Here is a 21,883-nt window from a genome sequence, read left to right on the forward strand (position 1 = left end):
ACAAACAAACATGTAAGAATTCGTAAGGCGAGAACCAAATCTGGCACAATCTGTTTTGTTAACATGTATAATATTCTGTCAAGGCAGGTATTTCAGCAACAAGAACATTATAAATAATTAATCAGTAATCAATCAATTACAACATTATCACCAATTATAACTGACATCTTTAATCTTTATATATTTTGTATGGCACTGCATGGATATATTTTGCAATTTGGCTTTCTTATGAAGTTTGTAGTTTAGATAATATTTGCTACTGTTTGCTTGCATGTTCATAACAACATATTTTAAAAGGCAAGCAAATTATGACATTAAATAAGGTTCTGAAAATATATTTTTTTAAAACGTCAAAGCAACTTTAATGCTGTTGCAATACCTGTGAGACCCCCTAACATGACCCAGGCAGATTTTTTTTTTTTAAATCTGGGAAAAATGACAGGTTTACATGCTGTGAAAGTATAAATTCATGCACATACCAGCCCTCTGGGTTACTGAGGATACTATTTGGCATACTGAGGGGAATAATTGGCAATGTGGCACACCCACAGTTCGGCACACCCTCCACCACTTGAAAAGGTTGTGTGGGTTTTTTTTTTTTACATTGTTTTAAAACTTTAAGACATATTAAAACTGTTGATTTTTTTTAAAAAAAGGATTTTCTGGATAAAATATTTTTAATCCTTACCCTTCTGATGGGTTTAATCACATATTAATAATAATTTCCTAAAAGCTTACTGTGTTCTGGAGGCATTTGAAGAATATAAAGCAAATATCCCCATTACCAGTAATTTTACAATCCAGCTTGATCAACAGATTTTTCATGGAAACACACTTTGGGTGCCAATGGTTTTATTATTTAACTCTTGGAATTCATGATTTTTGACACCCTCACCCTTACCTACCTACACATCTTCTTTTCTAGTGACTGCCCATCCATGATTCAACACAATTTCTCTCTGATGTAAGGAATCAAAACAAAATTGTTGATGCTTTCTTCCAAGAACTCTTTCAGGACTTTCCAAGTATCAACTCATTTGGACCATAGCCTACTTCCTCTCGCATTATTTATGTATATTCTTACTTCCTATCTCTGTGTCCCATTAAGTCTTAATGTCCCTATGTTTGTTTAGTCAGTGCTTGATTTTTAGTAATATAGATTTTCACCTTTCCTGCAAATCTAAGTATGTATCTCATGGCGTATATATACTTTTTCATTTGAGGCAGCCAAAGGATTTTGAATTAAATGTAAACACTCGGGTTCAAGTCCTTGGTTTGCCATTTGCCCATCTGTATAATTTTGTTTGTTTCACCTTTCTCTGAACCTCCTTTTTCCATTTACAAAATGAAGTTACTGTAATTGACGAACAAACTGCCATCTTGTCCCAGTGTCCATGATTCCATAATCCTGACTCTCCAAGTTCTATTGTTCCAACTGGGTTTCTTTCTACATTCAACAGGTAATAATGTCTGTTTAAATATTTGAATGATTTTTTGGCATAAGCTTACTCTGAAGAAATTCACAGGGCATAGGCATATGTTTATTCTACAATTTTTAGTACCCACTATTTGTGAAGTGTTGCAGGAGTGTTGACAGAGTTTAAACTTCCATGGTAAGAATCTTTAGAAGGAGGTGAAGAAACAGAGAAACAACGAAAATTTGGTTAAAATTTAAAAGTGGCTAATTCTCTTGGAGTTCAGAGTAAATCTAGGTTACTTCATCAAGAGTGATAGGGGCTGGTGGAAAATCAGAATCTACTTCATAGTATAGGTTTCAAGGAGTAGGAGAATTTTAACAAGTGGAAAATGTGGGGAAATGATGCTTGTAGCACAGGGAAGTATTGACAGCATGACACAGTTTGTAAAATGCAGGGCGTTATAGAGAGAAAGTTCATTTTTCCTTGAATGTTCACTTTGTGTTGAGTATGTCTTGAATGTTGAGATACATAGAGAAAACTTTTTTCTTTTTTTGATAAGGGTTACCATTTAAAAGCTTTTAGCTTATTATTATTATTATTATTATTTATTTATTTTCAAGGGTACAGGTTGTTAATAAAGACCAAACAGAGTGGGTCGTAACGTTTATTTGTGTGTTTATTTTTTACTTATGTTTATTTTTTTAGATGGAGTCTCACTCTGTCACCAGGCTGGAGTGCAGTGGCACGATCTTGGCTCACTGCAACCTCTGCCTCCCAGTTTCAAGCTCTTCTCCTGCCTCTGCCTCTTGAATGTCTGGGACTACAGGCATGTGCCACCATGCCTGGCTAAGTTTTGTACTTTTTAGTACAGACGGGGTTTCACCATGTTGACCAGGATGGTACCGATCTCTTGACCTCCTGATCTGCCCGAGTCGGCCTCCCAAAGTACTGGGATTACAGGCGTGAGTCATCGTGCCCAGCCTATTTGTGTGTTAAGTGGCTCAAATTTTTATACAAAATAATGGAAGAGGTGATTGTCTATGTGAAACATTTTTTTTTGTTAGAGTTTCTGTATGGTGTTCCTTCTCTGATGGTGAGATGTTGAGGCTTGAAATTTGTGTTGAAGTAACTGACCTCAGTAAAGAATAAATGACAACATTTAAACCATTCAGGGAACAATAGTCATGAAATGAAGCAGACACCTTTAACTTTTCATTAATTTCTTGTTATTTATTATTAAGAAAATTTTTACAAACACCTAAAAACAAGTTTTCTACTTTATTTTTTCTGTGGTTAAGCAGATTATACAGAATTTCTGTAAGTGATGGTACAAACATGTTTTCATTATTAAAATTATTGTTTTCTGTTAAAAGAGATTATTCCAAAGTTGTTGAATATTCAATTTGTCCTTTCTTTTTTCCTTTTTCTCCTTCCTTTCTTTCCCTCTTTTCCTTTTTCCTTTCTCTCTCTATCCCTTACCTTCCCTTTCCCTTCCCCTTCCCTTTTCCCTTCCCCTTCCCTTTCTCTTCCTTTCCTTTTCCCTTGCCCTTCCCCTTCCCCTCCCTCCTCCTCCCCCCACCCTCTCCCCCTCCCCTCCCCTCCCCTCCCATCTCCTCTCCTATCCTCTCCTCTCCTTTCCTATCCTCTCCTCTCCTCTCCTTTCCTTTCCTTTCCTGTTGATATTGATATAAACTATGTCACTGAAGTCATCTTCTGAGGAATCCCAATATTGCTTCTCTAGGGATTTAATTATTTATCACCTTTGCATCATTACACAAATTAACCACACACTAAGTCTCTCAGGGTTACCTTTGCAATTGTAAATGGTATAATTTCATTAGTGGCTTTCACAAGCCATTAATCAGGGACATTTTAATTGAATGTAAAGTGATAATTTCCTTTCATAAGCAAATTTACCGTGTGAGTCTTAAGAGACTGACAGGAGTGTAGGTTTTGCTTACTTGGTTGGATTTGGGTAGCACTGAAGTCTTAAGCGATTGCTCAGATCTTCAGAGGAGTTAGAAATAGAGGAAGATAGTACATGTTGTAGTACAGTTTTCATTTTTTTGTTTTTAAACACACACCTAAGCAACATTATTAGAAAAGGACATGCCTCCCCTCTTAACACGAGCATCATGCTGCTTAAAGGTGACAAATTGACAAGTTCAGGGAGAACAGTGTCTAATCCAAAGACTGGGTACCAGAATGACAGTGACAGGGCTAAATCCCATCACACTTCCATCAGCTCATCCCAGGCAAGATCAGAAGGGAACTGGCAGCCTCTGAAATGGCTGCTCAGGATTCACTCTGTGACCTGTTTGGCTCCTAGAGTCTTAGCAGAGACCACCAGCAGGGGAGCTAATTACTGCCAGTCTGTAATGTGGACCCCCCTCCCCCTAGGATTAACTGAATGGAGGTCACTTCTTTTATAGCTATCCCGTGTCCAGCTGTGAAGAGCTATTACCCAGTGAGAACTTGTTCCCAGTAATGATCAGATGGGGCTTTGCATTGGAGACCCAGAAGTAAAGTCTCCATAATGAATCCCTGGAGTCATCCATCCCCTCACTAGTCTTGCTACAGTTCTAAAATGAGATTTAAAAAAAATTCCTGCACTTTATTCCCCCCTCTACTGGCTGTATATTTTTGCTCTCTGTCTGGTCTTCATTTCTCTCTGCATAAGCAGTTTTAAGCTTTATTTAAGTGTTGCTTTTCCAAGTGTTCATGACTTTGTGCAGGGCTCACCACACATCACTCATGCCTTATTTTACAGGGCGAGTGGGTAATTAGCATCTTTCACAATTAGCCAGGATTTGCTCTGCTAATTTCATTCCCTGATGAAGGTGCTAACTTGGCGTGAAACTGTAATATGTTGGGTGATTTATTAAGTCGCCACCGATGGGTAGAAATCACATGCCTGCCTTTACTGTTGAGAAAGTTAACAGCATCCATTTGTAAGAGATGGTATTTGAAAAGTGATGTTGGTGTGATTGAATGTGTGAATGCATAATGAAGTCAACCCAGATAGCCCCTTTCTGATTAAATTGTATTAAAATTATGTGGTGGTTCCTTGAAACAAGACTCTCAAGAAAGAAATATGTGACCGTCTTTAAAAGTAACTGTCAGTCACAGTGTAATTTACTGGGAGACTATAGAGGAAAATGTCATACCTATTTTTTAAGCAACACATAGAAGATGCCATAGATATGAAGGCTCTTTGCCTAAACAAGTTGTATATATAACTTTTAACAACACAGGGGACAAACTTATTTTTAAAATCTCCAAATTAAACAATTTGGCACATTCACGACGAGATTTACTATAATGTGTTTCCCTCATCTTATTTCCACGTTAAATTTACGTTTTTTAAATATTCAGTATGAAATTCATAATTGAGAAAAATTGATTATACTGAAACCTGGGCTTCTGACAGCTCTGAGTAATAATACCTGTTGCTTTTTTTCATTTATCCTGTGTTTACAAAGGAATATTTATTAGAAAAGAAAGGATGAGAGGAAGGAAGAAAGGAAGGAAGGAGAGAGAGAAAGGAAGGAAAAGAAAAGAAAAGCTCCTGTACATGGGAGAAATCTGAAAGACCCAATAAGAGAGTAAACTGACATTAAGTGCTTCTTTTTTTTCTTTTCTTTTTTTTTTTTTTAGACCGAGTCGGAGTCCCGCTCTGTCGCCCAGGCTGGAGTGCAGTGGCGCCATCTCGGCTCACTGCAAGCTCCTCCTCCCGGGTTCACGCTGTTCTCCTGCCTCAGCCTCCTGAGTAGCTGGGACTACAGGCGCCCGCCACCACGCCCAGCTATTTTTTTTTTTTTTTTTTTGTACTTTTAGTAGAGATGGGGTTTCACTCCGTAGCCAGGATGGTCTCGATCTCCTGACCTCGTGATCTGCCCGCCTTGGCCTCCCAAAGTGCTGGGATTACAGGTGTGAGCCACTACGCCCTGCCCATTTTGTGCTTCTTGATGAGAAGCAATGTGTGATCTTGTGATACATCATTGCTAGGAGAAATTGTTATAAAATATATTATTGAAGCAATTGGTAAAATCTGAATATGAGTTTCATATTAGATAACTATTGCATCATTTTTAAATTTCTTTAATTTTATACGTGTACTACGACTATGTAACATGTCTGTTCTACGGAGATATATGCTGAAATATTTACAGGCGAAGGGTCAGGAGGTCTGCAAGGCACTTTTCAAAAGGTTCAGTCAAAAACTGAATATATACCTACATAACATATGTGTGTATTTTGTATGTATACATTGTACCTATATTAAAAGAAAGTGGAAAAAAAGCATATATAGCAGAGTTAACAATTAGTGAACACAAGAGGGGTATTTAGAAATTCTTGTTTTTTTTTTCAAAATAAAAAGGAAATATGTGATGTCACATCAGAAAGCACTACAGATAATTATTCATTCTGAATGCCATCTTTGTTATTTGTTTCCATTTTTAAAACATTCAAAACTCAAATACACTTTTATTATTATTATTATTATTATTATTATTATTATTATTATTTGAGATGTAGTCTCACTCTGTCACCCAGGCTGGAGTGCAGTGGCACAATCTCGACTCATTGCAACCTCTGCTTCCCGAGCTCAAGAGATTCTTGTGCCTCAGCCTCCTGAGTAGCTGGAGTCACAGGCGTGTGCCACCACACCTAGCTAATTTTTTTTTTCTTGGTAGAGACGAGGTTTCACCGTGTTGGCAAGGCTGGTCTCGAACTCCTGACCTCAGGAGATTCCTCTGCCTCTGCCTCCCAAAGTACTGGGATTACAGGTGTGAGCCACCGTACCTGGCCTCAAGTGGGCTTCATTTTTAATAATGAACAATCATATCCTAAACAATGATCTAACTCAGTATTTTTGTATACTAAAACTCTTAGTCCTTTTGGCTTCTGTAAATATCACAGACCATTTAAAATTTGCAAAGACATTGGAAAAGATGAAAAAAAAACTGGAGGAAGATATTTTGTAAACGATGACATAACGTTTTTTTGAGAGGATAACAAAAGATAAAAGGTATGGGTGGTGAAATTATGTTTAGAGTGCTAACTCCTCAAGTTAATAACATTAAAATTTAAATTATAAAGTAGCAGTTTAAATATATTATTGAGAAATATATAATTAAATCATGGAATAAATAGCAAAGACAAAGTAATGGAATTGGGAAGTGAAGAATGGTGAAATAAGGGTCGCTATATTTCATTGAAAATCTAAAGTACTCTTTGATATTTTAGAGCCAGTATATCTATCACTTGGACAATAATCAAGGTAAAACTAAGTCCAATAATTACAAAAATTTAAACACAAAGAAATATTAAAAACAACTGAGGACTTACTATGTACAGAGCCTAGTATAAGTAGATGTACATATATTGTATCATTAAAAACTCAAAACAATCTGAGTATTTATTATCTTCTTGTATTCTTCACATAGAACTTATGAGAAAAGAGAACCACAAGGATTCAAAAACTTACCAAGATCACACAATAGGACTGAAATAAGAATACAAAATCATGTTTGTTAAATTTCCAAACCAGTTCTTTTAACAAGTACAAAATGCTACTTAACCCACCTCATTTGTTTGACCTATATTTACTTGACATACATTTATATATTTACTTGACATATATTTATTCATTTATTTGACATATATTTACTTGACTACTATGTTCTAGGCATGGAGTTAAGCACAGGACACACACACACACACACACATATATGTCATATATATATAAGAGTACTTTGATATACATATGTATCAAAGAGTACTTTAGAAATATATACATACGTACATATATACATATGTGTGTGTGTAGAGAGGTGTGTGTGTGTGTGTATGTGCTCAAGCTCAATTAATGTGACAGCCAAATGAATTATTGCATTGTTCTTATGACTATGATATGTACTAAATAAAAATGAAAGAATCACATGTCCAAACCTGGATCTCTTTTCTAGTCGAACGCTTTGCCCACTAGCACAGACAATTCCCCTAAAAGAGGCATGATATACCACAGGACTCTCTCTTCTTGAAGCCCATGAATGTTTTATCAGAGATGTGAGAACATGATTGCATTGTGGCAGAACACGCGAGATGGGAGCTAATGAATCAATTCATTCCTCTTTTATTTGAAGCATAGTCTTGAGTCACAGTTTGGATGACTGCTTATGGTTGGTCCTATGAGATGCAGAACTATATTTCTCAAGGATCTACTGCAAGGAGTTTAGAAATAATATATTTTTAGTAATGTGGAAAGGAAGAAAAGTCAGTAAAGGGGTCAACAAAGTCACATTCAGTGTCAGGAAGAGATCCAGGAGACAGTAGCATCAAAAAGGAAGTAAATGAAAGTTAAAGAACTGGATAATTCATCTGGCTAAAAATTTAAAAATGCTCTATTATTTTCAGAAAGACAGATATGATGAGGATTAGATGAAGACACACAATAAAGGGGTAGTTTTTAGAAAACTGTAATAACTTAAATGGTTTCATAGGATGAGGGCAAGAAATCAAAGGAGAGAGAAGTAATTGTTGAAGTGTCAGAAGAGAATACGGGCTTTGCTATAGTTGGTAGGTTAGCCTTTGAGAGAAGTCTCACTGTTTGAGACAGCCAAGAAAGGCAGTATAAAGAGGGCAAAGATAGAACGCAGTAGCCCTGAAGCATAGTTAGAATAGCTCATGGTTGGTAGATTTTTATATTTTCTCGCAAAGTGGTGAAAGAACAGTGGTGGGAGTAGGAGGGCTTTGAGATTCTGAGAAGCGTAGTGAAGGTATGGGGGTCCCGTTTTGGGTAGTGAGAAGGGAAGTTGAACAGAGAACATTTGAATAATGGCTGTGAGGTGATCAGGGTCCAAGCGTCTTCTGCAGCAGCGTGCAGCAACAAGGAGTAGAAGACAGGAAGTTGAATCAACTCAAGGTTACTGATTTTCAGAGTTCGTTGGACAAGGGTATTGAAAATACTGGTAAGAAAGTGGTTGAAATTTATCGCCAGTGGTTATAGGGCTGCACTGAAAATGAATTGTGTATTTGTGCTGTATCTTCTTCTTGGCAGAAGAGGCAATCTATGTGTATTATAAATGCAGATATAATCAACCTTGTTTGACATGATGCCTAAAAGTTAGATGTAATCATGGAATACTGATGATACTATGATAGTCAAAACTAAACCAAGTAAGTATTGGCCATTGCCCCTTTCCTAAAATACGAACTACTTTTGAAACAAGATAAAATATGAATCATACAAAATTGTCTTTACTATTTAAAAATATGTTTTTATATAATTTTACATATGTAAATGTGTAAAATTTTTTGCATTTTTTGATTATAGTGAGAGAAAATGTGTGCACGTGTGCATATGCTTGTGTGCGTACACATCCATGTTCAGACACCATAATTATGATCTGAAGATCTGTTATAACTTATGCATGGGTCACAGGTTCTAGCCTGCTGGATTGGGGAATGATGAATGTTGCTGCTGCGAGCCTTTCCTGTGACACAAGACGGAGCTCTGGTTACATCTCTGCCAGACCTACTGTAACAGAAGCAAAAGCAGTTTCTCATTCACAATGGTTCACAGCTGGAATCTTGTTTCTAGTGTCAGCCTGCTCCTCTAGACTCTAATTTCTTGAGATTGGACTAGAAAGCTGTCTGTTCTGTTTTATGGTCTGTTTAATCAGTTGCTGTTTTGAACATAAGAACAATCTTCTGTTATTGGAAAGAATGATTTGTCCTTTGGTAATTTGTTTTGAATTCAGTTTTCTTTCAATTTAAAAATAAAAATAAAAAAGAAGTATTATAAATAATTTGTATTATATGTATGATAGAAAAAAATAGTTCATTTTAATCTTTTTTAAATAACAAAAACAATTTCATTAGAATGTCTTTATCTAAAACTCACTTTATTAAGAAACAGGAGAAAATTATAGGGTTGAAATGTATCAGTTTTTTAAAATATGAAGATTATAAAAACCTGTTGTTGCCTGTTTTTCTAACTGATAGCTTCCTTTTAGTAAAACAACTTAGATGTTAAGAGAGTTTATTTTAAGAACAATAGTAAAAATAACATTCACCACTTAGTCACAAAATAAATCCAAATATTACTTTTTATAATTTATTCCTATATATTTCTTGTATCAAATAATTTCTGCTTTGCATTTAATACATCAAGGGTGTTAAAAAGTGATTTGTTATACACACACACATACACACATGTATACATATGAAATTTCTATCATAGTCTTAGATATCAGAAAAATTTTTTAAAGCACTGTATGATTTGACTTTTTTTTCAGAAACATAAAATCATACCAAAGTGAGAATTGCTGACTTTGTTTCAGCTCTGGTTTCTAGTCTCAAGTCTTGTACCAGCTATATGACTTGAAGATACTACTTGAAATGTTCAGTTACTTCATCTGAAGAATTGACGTGCCATTTTAACCTGAAATATAGCAGCTCAATATTTTTCTACAAAAAGGACAATTGCTATCTATAACTTCAACATTCTTTTCTCAGTTATCATATTAATGGTACTTTAAAAGTATGATACATGGCCGGGCATGGTGGCTCACGCCTGTAATCTCAGCACTTTGGGAAGCTGAGGTGCGAGGCAGGCGAATCACGAGGTCAAGAAATTGAGGCCATCCTGGTTAACATGGTGAAACTCCATCTGTACTAAAAATACAAAAATTAGCTCGGTGTGGTGGCATGCACCTGTCATCCTAGCTACTTGGGAAGCTGAGGCAGGAGAATCACTTGAACCTGGGAGGTGGAGGTTGCAGTGAGCCGAGATCATGTATTGTGCCACTGTACTCCAGCCTGGTGACAGAATGAGACTCACAAAAAATAAATAAATAAAAAAAAAAAAAAAAAAAAAAAGTGATACGTTTAATCTTTCTTGAAATTCCCTTCCATAGCTGCTGACTGTATAAACAGTTCCTCTTTGCAAATGAACTTCATTAGAACCCATAACTGTGATCCTCTGGTCCACTTTCCCTTTTACTAACTCCTCTTCTTTCCCTTGCGCTGCTTCTGAGTGTCTCCGTGACATTACCCTTGGCACAACTGGATTCACCATGTCATCCTCTTCTATATCTTCATTACCTCTTAATGGATGACTTTCAAATTTTATTTCCATCTATGGCCTCTTGCCTGATATACATTTCCTGTTACAATACTATTTGAAGACTTTCTAATGTCAAAGTATATAAAATTGAATAATTTATCCAAAGATGATATCATCTTAGTCCCTCCAAAGGAGGCTCTTCTTCAGATCCTCAACAGTTCTGTACTTAGTCTCATCACTTATTCAAGCTCTTTCCAGTGCTAGAAAACCTGGAGTTAACTTTAATTTTTCCTTTTTTTTTTCCACTTCTTTTTTTAGCTTTACTCTAAATCATGATGTTTTCGTTTCAGGAACAGGGTCTCATTGTATCACCCAGACTGGAGTGCAGTGATTTGGTCATAGCTCACTGTAACCTCAAACTCCTGGGTTTGAGCAATCCTCCTACCTCAGTCTCCCAAGTTCCTGGACTCCTGGCACATGTCACCACACCCAGCTAATTTTTTTTTTTTTTTTGTAGAGACATGACATCACTATGTTGCTCAGGTTAGTCTTAAACGCCTGGCCTCAAAGGATTCTCCTGCGTTGGCTTCCCAAAGTGTTGGGATTACAGGCATGAGCCACCACACCTGACAGTAGTTTTCTTTACAACACCCCAGAAAGTTGGAAAAGTAGATTTGGACTTGAGAAAAATGACTAATGGTCCATGACAGGGGAAGAGAGCAAAGAGAAAGAACTGAGTGCTGAACACATGGCACTCTAAAGCTCACAAACACCCTTGGAAGAGGTCAAGTGGCCATGGGACATAATAAAGAATAAAAAGGAAACATAAATATTTGGGGTCATGCAATGTCATGGCAGTTCAGAAAAAAGAAACAGAGCAATATTGGGAATTTTCAGATCAATCTACCAAGATTATATAGGAAGACTGCAGAAGAGTGTAGCTGCAGTGATCAAGTGTGTAGTTAGGAAGAGAATGAAGGGGATGATTATACTTTGTTTTGTTGATGTAAGTTACAATAAGTTTTCTAATGTTATATCATCTTTACATCTCTAGTTTTACTGGATAGGTGTTGCTTTTTTAACTACCTAGTGTCTGAAACTCTTTACAATATTTGACTTACTCTTTTCTGCAAGTTTGTATAAAATGGTATTTGCTTGATATTTTCATAGAACTTAACTGTATTTTACATTGCCTGAGGTGGAGGTAGGCTGAATAATTTACTGAGATTTGTTGAGGCTTCTTTAAACAAAATAGACAAATATCTTTGCTTAAGGAGCTTACATACTAGGGGAAAGAGCCAGCCAATAAATAATAAATAGAATAAACAATAAATGATACAGTCTGCTTGAAGACTGCAGGACATTGGTGGTACTGTGGGTAGCAGATTACCACGTTAAATAAACTGGCCAGTGTAGGCCTAATTGAGAAGCAGAAATTTGAGCAATGATCTGAGGAAATGAGGGTGTTGGCCAAACTTCTGTCTGAGAGAGGAACTATCCAGCCAGAATGAACAGTTAGGAAAAAATATACTAATACAAATTGTGTTGGAGTGGTTCAAGGATTAGCAAGAAGCCCGCATAGTTGGAAAAGGTAGCAAAGAGGAGAGCAGTGGGAGACTGTGTGGTGGGAGGCTGTATTGTGGAAGGCCTTGGAGGCCATTATAAGAACTAGGCTTTTATTTGTAATGTGATCTAGAGCTTCAAAGAAGGTTTTAGACAAGGAACTGATAAAGAAATCTTGTTTAGAAAAAAGTTTTTCCAAGTATAACATGTACACAGAAATACGCACAAATCAAGGGTTGACCTCAATGAACTATCATGAGTTGAACATACCCATATTGGGTCATGTCCTATGACACCAAGGTAAGGAACTGGATGTTAACAACCAATCTAGGAGATTCCTCATACCCCTTTCCAATTATTACTTGCCTTGTCTTTTCTGTCAGACAACTGAATCTTGCTATAACTGAAGCTGTTAGGTAGGATGCATGAGTTCTGTATTTCATGGAATTCCTTAATTACTTTTTAACTACATCTAGTTCAAGCCATGAGAAGCAGCAAAACCACTCGTTTTTCTATCCACAGATTTCCTACACAGTCTTACCCAGTAATGTTGATTTATGGCAAACTCTAAGACCTACAACTTATACTATTCATATGATACTATTCTATTCTTTGGGCAATATTAGCTTATTTTCTACACACAGAATTGACTTTCTAAATTATATTTAGGGCAATTCACTCTAGTTCAATTATTCCCAAATGCTAGGCTACTTTTTCATTCTTATAACATACTTGCATTTCCACCTGTCTAAATTTCATGCTATATCCCTAATAAGCTTGGAAAATTGAGTTACATTCTCTCCTTAGTTTCTAGATATTAGAGTTGAGACATACAACTCCACAATAATAATACTGCAGAAAATGTGGGTGTTATAGCAGACATGACTTGCTGCTGTTCTTCTAGGTCCTTTGGATATTTTTTTGAAAATGTAACTTTTTGCTATAATCAGTTTCTCAATTTTTAAAAATCAATAATTCTCCTTTGTGAACTTCTCAGGGGAAAACATTGTATATGTTATTTTATTTTTATTTTACCTTAGTACTTTGAAATTGGCAGACAGCTCATTATTGGTTCACTAGTCTTGAAGTAATTAATGTCTAAAGGAGAAAATTCAGATACATGTATACATTTGATCTCAGTTGCAGTATCAGAGGTAGAAAATGACTTTTTTCTACTTTGGCTTTTAGTAAAGAGGTCTTGGATTTTAGAATGATAAATCTTTATAAGATTAAATATAGCAGCCTTTTAGACTTGCCTACTATAGGGAAGGTGCTTGGCACATAATAAGGTGAATAATAATAAGGTGAATAATAGAGTCCATGGCCTCAAGTAATTTAGAGACTACCTCACTGGGACAAAACAATTTTAACTTTAAAAATGTGTGAATAAAATCCATTAGTGATTATTTTGAAAGTCTTTGATTATTTGTAAGACTGAGTAGTTTAATTACCAAAAAATAAAACCTACTTATTTTTACATGCACAAACAATACCCGATTTGCAATAATACATGTAAATCCCTAGACGTTCATAAAAACACACATCTCAAAATCTTCAGATTAAAACGCATATGTCAGGGTTGTTCTGGAATTGTGTTTCGGACCGGCACTCTTAGAATTATTTATTTTAGAATTGAAAGAACTATTCACGTCACTTGATTTAACTCTTTGTTTCTCACATGGTAAAACAGAGCCAAATGGTTAAATGGCTTGCCACTTGGATATGGTTACCCATATGGTTTGAGAGAGAATTCCTTAAAGCTCTTCTTCTGATTTGATCAAGATATTCCCTACTCTTTCTATTCTGCTTCATTTCCCTCTGTAGCAATGTGGAAAACACAAAAATCACCTTGGAAGAAGCTTAAAGCTTTTGCCATTCTTTCTTTTGCAAATACACGAGATTATACAATTAGCTTTTGAACTTTTCTACTTTCCTTGTTTTTCCTGCTGTGACGCCTTGCACTAGTTGAGTTTTATTTATTTTTTTCTGAGATTATACTTCAATATGATTCAGTTTCAGTGTGACCTTGAAGCTAAGACTAGTTTGCTTCTTCAGAGAGCTAAGCAAATATGATTCTGGTAGACATGAGAATAATACACAAGGAAAAGGACAAAGATAACTTCTCTAGAGATTGAGTCTTAAATTATCCTGATATAGAAATTCAAAAATATGTAAAGACTACTTTAAGGTCACTGAAAAATCTATGGTCTTATGTGTACTGGAGTACAATGTAGTGTATAAACACAGTTTAACTCTATTCAAAGACAGTTAAGACTTTGATATAGATTGGGAGTGACTCCCCAAAACACACTCATTCCAGTTCTTTACCAAGTTCAGCCAATGGGAGTTAAGTTTCCCTGCAGCTTTCCCTGAAGTAAGTGAGTTACACATACAAAGCCCGTCTGATACACAGCAGCCATCACTTCCTTCTGTATTGAGCAATATTGATAGCTATCAAAAATTCCAGCAAGCCAGAAAGGAAGAGATAGAGTAGAAAGTGATAAAGGAATAAAGCTAAAACTGGATAGAAGAAAGATACTTGAGTAATATGACCTGGGTTAACAAATCATTAGCAGTAAATAAAACACATCAGTGGAGAGGAAAAACGCTTTGAACCTCTTAGATTGATTTAATTTCCAGGTAGTCACAGGTGGCAAGAACTTGAGTTAAGCTTTACGCAACATCTAGAATAATAGGATAGTATGAAACATGCAAAGTTCCCAAATATGCCAAACTGTGACACTGCAATACTACATATATATACACACACATATATATATGCATATATTTAATTTCAAGAAAATCATTCACAGAATATGGATGAGCAGAATTTATGTCTGAAACAGATGTTTTAAGAAAAGATACTATTAGTTTGCTTTAGCTCTATGCTTTGTAGTGTATAGAAGAAAAATGAGAAAATGTTAGTTTTGCTACTCTGGTGAAATTAAGGTAGTTAGTTGTCCCTAGAAAGAGACATGCTTTTGATTGTTATAATTAAGTTAGACTGCATGAGTGAAGAAAAATAATTCCAAACAAGAGGGATGTTTTGTTACTAGTCAAACACCACCTGGAATCTTGCATTTGGCTCTAGCAAAGAAAATGAAACACTGATAATCCTGGAGATATTTCTATATGGCAGTGCCAGAATGGAATGAGAATGTAAAACCATATCATGTGGGAAAGAAAATGGGAATGTTTAGCAAAAGGAACACAAAATATAATGAGAGAATAGAAAGATGTCTTCAGAAAGTTGAAGGTTAGATGTGGGAAATGGAATTAAACTAGTTAAATATAACCTCAAAGTGTAGAACCAGGATATGAAAGTAACAGGGAAAGTGATTGCTGCTGAACATGAAGAAGATGATCCACAAATCAGCTATGTAAAACTGGAATTAGTTGCTCTGGGAAGCTGTAAATTTACTTTTACTGTGGTTATTCAAGAGCAAGTTGGATAACTACTTGGTGGGAATATGTTAGAAAGAATTCAAGCATCAAATGGGGATAAGGACTAAAAAAGAAGTACAATATCTTTTAATCTTAAATGCTATTTCGAAAATACATGAGCATGAGAGCTGGACCATTAACTCCCTACAAAGAATTGTTTGTTCCTGATTAGTCTATTTATATGCCACAGTCCAAATAACATAAAGATGCATTTTGTACAGCCATTGAACTATGCATAGAGGAACACCTGAATCTCTGAAATAAATTATGTGGTTACTTTTAGAGTCATTAATTATGAACAAACTTAAATATTGTTTGGCTATTCTTTTTAAACTTGTGTGTGTGTGTGCGTGTGTGTGTGTGTGTGTGTGTGTGTGTGTGTTTGAAACAGCTGATCTACAATGATTTCTTGAGTGTTTAATCAACGGCACATTTTACTGTGTATTATGTGTTTTCAAAGGTTTATAGGCATGGTTTCTTAACCCAGTGGGTTTATGGTACCCTTTAGCCCTTTTTTTTTCTTGTCATTTCTCTTTCCTCTTTCTATTGCTTTACTCCAAACATCTAGGCACAGATTTCAGTACAAGTTTTAACACTTACTAGTTGGAGGATCTTGGTCAAATTACTAATCTCATCAAGATTTAGCTTCCATATTTGAAAGTTCACAGTAGAACCAACTGCATAGTGAGGACTAAGTGAGATTATGGACATAGCTATTGGCATATAGTAAGTGTTCATCCAATATTAGTTATTTTGTTAGTTCCCAAACTCACTCTCATTTCTACACTTATAGTCTCTGATTAAATCCTTTCTACTGTAGGTTCATTGAAACCCCTGACAGATCACTACTCTCTACCACATTGCCATTATCCATCTTGTTCTGTAGTTGTCCTACTTTTATTGAGAAAAGATGGGCTTTCCACTTCAGTTTGAACCTCTACATCCTTGCCCTCACTGTCACTTCTTACTCTTACACAGGGAGATGGAAGAAGCTGTTCTATAGTCTTGTAGAGTTTTAGGTCTGGTAAACACTTGGGTCTGGTAAAGACTTTATCCAGGCAACCTACTTATTTCGGAGATGAGGAGCCTGGATAAAGCCTCTTATTTTGGGATACAGAGACAGGGTTTGACCTCTTTACTATGATGATATAACAATTACTTAATAGGAGCAAGATAATAGCATAATAGAGTGCTCTTTCTGCTATACAGTATCACATGCCTCTAGCTCAAACAGTTACCAGTGAGATAGAGTATGTACAGTTACAGTATGTACAGAAAAATGGAAAAAGCCAGAATTTGACCTATAGTCGTCAGTGGAGTATAGGACAATGGCTTGGGTTAAAAAAAAAATCAAGGAAGAAGCTAATATATTTTGGGTGCCTATTATGTTCCAAACACTGAAATAATTTCTTTATATACATATACCAGGCTATTTAATCTTCAATAACAAAATAAAAATGTATAAAAACTATTATCTTTATTTGCCAATTGAGGAAATTGAGACTCAAAGAGATTTTATTAATTGGTAAAAGTTAATTATGCAGCTAATAAATAGTAGTGCTACAATTTTAATTCATGTTTCTATGACTGTGAATCTCGACTGTTTTACTGTTTTTATGTAGATACTCGCCCTTTCCAATCTTGGCCTCTGTATAATTCTCGTTGCCTCAAGCATCTAAGACCACTTCTCCTAGGAAAGTTCAAAATGTTTAGGGTCACATTGCTATTGGGAGAAGAGCTGGTTATAGAAATTGCCTATATGGACTACTGCCTGTAGTCATTCCTGAATATTGGGATGTCTGATTTCAACAACTCATCACCAATATACTTATTCCTGAGATTATTCCACAAGAAATTGGATCTTACTTGGAGAGACGGTGGTAAAATCTCAAAATCCCAAGAATATAGAGAAGCAATCAAAATCGGAGTGTGAGAGAGTAAGGGAACTCTTTCTATAAATATCAGTAATTGTTTGGATATCAGACTTTTCATTAGAAAGTTTGAATAATAAGAGACACTGGTGCAATATATTCATATTCAAGCTATATGTTACTTATGCTTAGTGCAACATTGTTTTGTAATAGAAAAATTTATAAATCATTAACCTGCTCTCAGAGAAAAAAAATTCTGGTCTGTAGCAGTCTTTAATTTCCGTGGTGTAAATTCTCCTAACACAGCTAATTTCAAGCTATCAACATGAATTTGCTGATCACAAAGTTGAAAGAGATATGAACATATGTTTTTCTGTGAGTCAAGTAAAAGTTATCTATGCATACACATATAGGTATACATATAAAAAGAACACCTGGAAGAATACTCTTAAAACTATCTATAGTGGTTTGCTCTAGAGACAAGAGTGGGTTTAAGATATGCCTAATGAAAAAGAACTTTTCCGTTTTATTCTTTATATTTTTATATCTTAAAAAACTTTTTCGAAGTATGAAATATACATGAAAATGTACACATATAATAAAAGAGTAGTTCTGTTTTTACAAACTGTACATACCTAAATAACTACCCACATCTAGAAATGCAACATTATCATATCCACTCTTATCTCTGTCAGTCATTATTCCTCAACCCCCCAGGAACAACTATTATTCTGATTTCTAAAAGCACACATCAGCTTTGCTTGAATTTTGTAATTTACAAAAATGGTACAGCATATATATTATGGTAACCACCTCACCCAAATATTCAATGATAATATTAATTTTAATTAATAATAATGATTAAATTATTCATTATTGATAATGATACAATGAACATTTTTATATATCATTCATTCCATTGTGTCAGACTTCTTTCATGCAATATTTTTGTGAGATTTGTTAATAAATATATCAATAAATACTATATAAATATATTGTATAGACAAAATAAACAGTAAACAGTGTTGGGTAGTTGAAAATTGTTTATTCTCATAGCTATATAGAATTCCGTTGTATGCCTATAATTCAATTTATTATTATTCCACTGTTGGTGCTCAAAATATTCCATTAATACGGACTAACTAGTGTACTTATTGCAATTAATCTTCTCCCTTTTTCCCCACCATTGTACTAACCTGCATACCTCCACATAGCTCCTGGGCTCCTCAGAGTCTCTGGAATAAAGAATATTTATCTCACATCCTCTGGCAAGAACCAGGTGTTAGCTCTTCAGAGACATTATATAAGAGATTTTTAAATCCTGGGTGCAGAGAATTGATAGAATTCAAGGAATGCCAGTGCTTGAATGGAAGGAAAATGCAATCTTAGAAAATATAGATGCCACCTATTTTCTAAGAAGTATTAAATAGGGACATTCTATAATAACTAGATGAAGATGCAATTTTGACTTTGGGCAACTGAAGGACTAGTATACTATAATCCTTGTGGTTATACATTTGTATATAAGTTATATACATAGGAGCTTTATATTCAAGCTTAAGTAAGAATTCAGCTGTGCCACCAGAGAGGAATGGCTTGGCGATTTCAATTGGCCAATCAGCCTCATGGACCGGTTGTTTTTAATACTTTAGTGAAAAGAGAGTTCAAGTAGCTGTGGAAATGCATTGATTATAGACTAATGTTCACCTATGTTACCTGGGGCCTGAATTAGCACTGCTTAAAGCCAACATGCAAGAAAGGGTTTAGGTGAGAGTGAGAGTGAGAGCAAGAGAACAAAATATTTAAATTAATTCCCTCCAGGACAGATGATAACTTTAGTTCCTTGAGGGCTCAAGAAAGCTTCTAGCAGGAGATGGCTATACTTGGTGTTCAGCATTCTTAGAGAGCATAAACAGCAAAGATGTAAATAGAAACAGTGACAGTCTACCTTGTGAGAAGGATAAGAGAATACTGGTTGCATGTGTAAATCTGACACTTCCAAAATCTCCACATATCTCCATGGAGTCTTGGATGTGGCCATTGAGGTTCTACTCTAAAGCAAATTCGGGACCTGAGTCAGTGGCATTTAGCAATGGTAATATTAATGTTAATATGCTCACAAATATACCCATAATCTGGTAAAGTTCTAATTATTTTTATTGGATCTTCACCTCACCTTTAATGAAACGTAAATGGATGAAAGAGGAAATTCTAAAGAGGAAGGGTTGCAATTCCTGGAATACCAATAAGAATGCATGGGATGGGACGGGGGTGGTGGCTTACACCTGTAATCCCAGCACTTTGGGAGGCTGAGGCGGGAGAATCATCTGAAGTCAGGAGTTCGAGACCAGCCTGGTCAACATGATGAAACCCTGTCTCTAATAAAAATACAAAAATCAGCCGGACAGTGTGGCACACACTTGTAATCCTAGCTACTCAGGAGACTGAGGCAGGAGAATTGCTTGAATCTGGGAGGCAGAGATTGCAGTAAGCCAAGATCGTGTCACTGTACTCCAGCCTGTGCAACAGAGGAAGATTCTTTTTTAAAAAAAAAAAAAAAAGAATGCACATGACTCTTGTGTCATCAGCATTTTTCTCGATTTTTGTCAGGAGAGGAAATTCCAATGGCTCTCTGTGGACTTAGCCACAATCTAGGAGTGATAGTGAGTATAAGAAGACTGGCAAATATAGTTTATTTCTATTTGACCCATAGTGGTAAGATTAAGAACCTAGAGCAGAGTCATATAATTTCCTTATAAAGATATTCTGAAGTGATAGTCTAAAAATGATATATTTTCTGTCAAAAGAGATGAAATTTGTTGGCTGAGAAAGGAATATGTTCTAGAGATGTTATTTTTTCCTCTACAACTCTCCTACTCAATCTAAATATAGGAAGGGTGATATCTCTGAACTATATCCATAGTAGACTTTGCAGAGGTAATGTTTCAAAATTTGATCTAAATATATAGCTTGATATATTTATTAGGAGTATTCCAACTAAAGAATCATTATAAAGTGAATATATAAGTGTATATAATGTATCTTTTATTTGGATTATGGCCTTATAATGAATATTGTAGCAGCTCTATTAATTTATTCAATAACTACTGTATATTTCAAAGTAAATATACAAGTATAAATATTCACTGAGGTTTTGTATAATAAAATTCCAGTTAATCAAGATTCCTTCAGGATCCCCATAAATATCAACTTTTTAACCACTAAGTGTTTTGTTTTAATATTTCTCTTGTCAGTGTACTATTTTGGATGTCTAAATTAGAAATTTTAATTTCAGCATGTAAAACAGAATGAGGAATAAGTTTCTATAACTACAAAGAGTGTAACACAACCATTGCTGCATCATGAAAATATTTTTAAGTGGTTTATAGGTGTCATGATATATTATGGATATTATTTAACCCAAAGATAAAAAAGTAGGAAAGGCTTTATAGAGGACAACAGTCATGCGTTTTGAAGAATGAGCAATTTTATAGTCCAAAAATAAAGACAGTTATTAAAATATAACTCAGTAAGCAAAGTCTTGGAGTTACGAGTGTCACTGAATGTGGAAACTGGACAAAGGATTAGGAAGAAGAGAACATGGTGAGAATGGCAGACTCAATATTCTATAAGCATGAGGAATCAGCATGTTTAAAAATTAGGGTGATTTTACAAAATTTTACATTTTCTAAATGTTATTCTGGTGAAGGTGTGAAATTACAATACACAGTAATTTACCGGAGTAAGAAGTGAATAACAGGCTATGACAACAGACTATTAAAACTAATCCCTGACAGCCAAGCAGGGAGAACAAATGACTTGTATTCAGAAGCACTAGTCATGTGGCACTAGAGGGAATGAGGAGTCCAGACAATTCACCTCCCCATTAAGAGCATGTGGATCTCTGTGGTCCAAATATCATGACAAGGAAATAGGATATATCCAGATTTCATCTGGATTTAAAAATCAGTGACTAAGTTTGGCATGAGGGAGAGAAATATTTGTTGGAAAATTCCAGGTCATGAAACAACAACTCAGCAGTAATTTTAGGAAATAAGTGAGGACTGGTAGTTAATAGTCAAGATAATTTAAAAATAGCAAAAAGGAAGCTTAAGGCTGAAATACAGCCATGGCAGAAATTATGGGACAAAAATAGAATGAGGCTATAATAAGGGAGCCTCCCATTTTGACTTCCTTTTTTTCCCCCTTCAGTATACATTTCCCATATACTTAGCATGATCCTTCATTACCTTGGCTCACCTAAACTTCCATCTTTAGCTTCTTCCTGTACCACCTTTATTTTCCTTTCCAACCATACTAAACTTTCTCTATTATACATGATATGCCTTTGCTGTTTTCTGCCTTAGGGCTTTTACATATTAACTTGCTCCATTTACTGGAAACATCTCAAAATTACCCCCCACCCCCGAACCTTCCCTACTCCCCTCCTACATACATATATTCTACGTATCTTTTCCTTATTCCTCACATCCTAATTTAAATGTCATTTTCTC

Source organism: Chlorocebus sabaeus, chromosome 17 (genome assembly GCF_047675955.1).
Source record: "Chlorocebus sabaeus isolate Y175 chromosome 17, mChlSab1.0.hap1, whole genome shotgun sequence".
In the NCBI taxonomy this organism is placed as follows: Eukaryota; Metazoa; Chordata; class Mammalia; order Primates; family Cercopithecidae; genus Chlorocebus; species Chlorocebus sabaeus.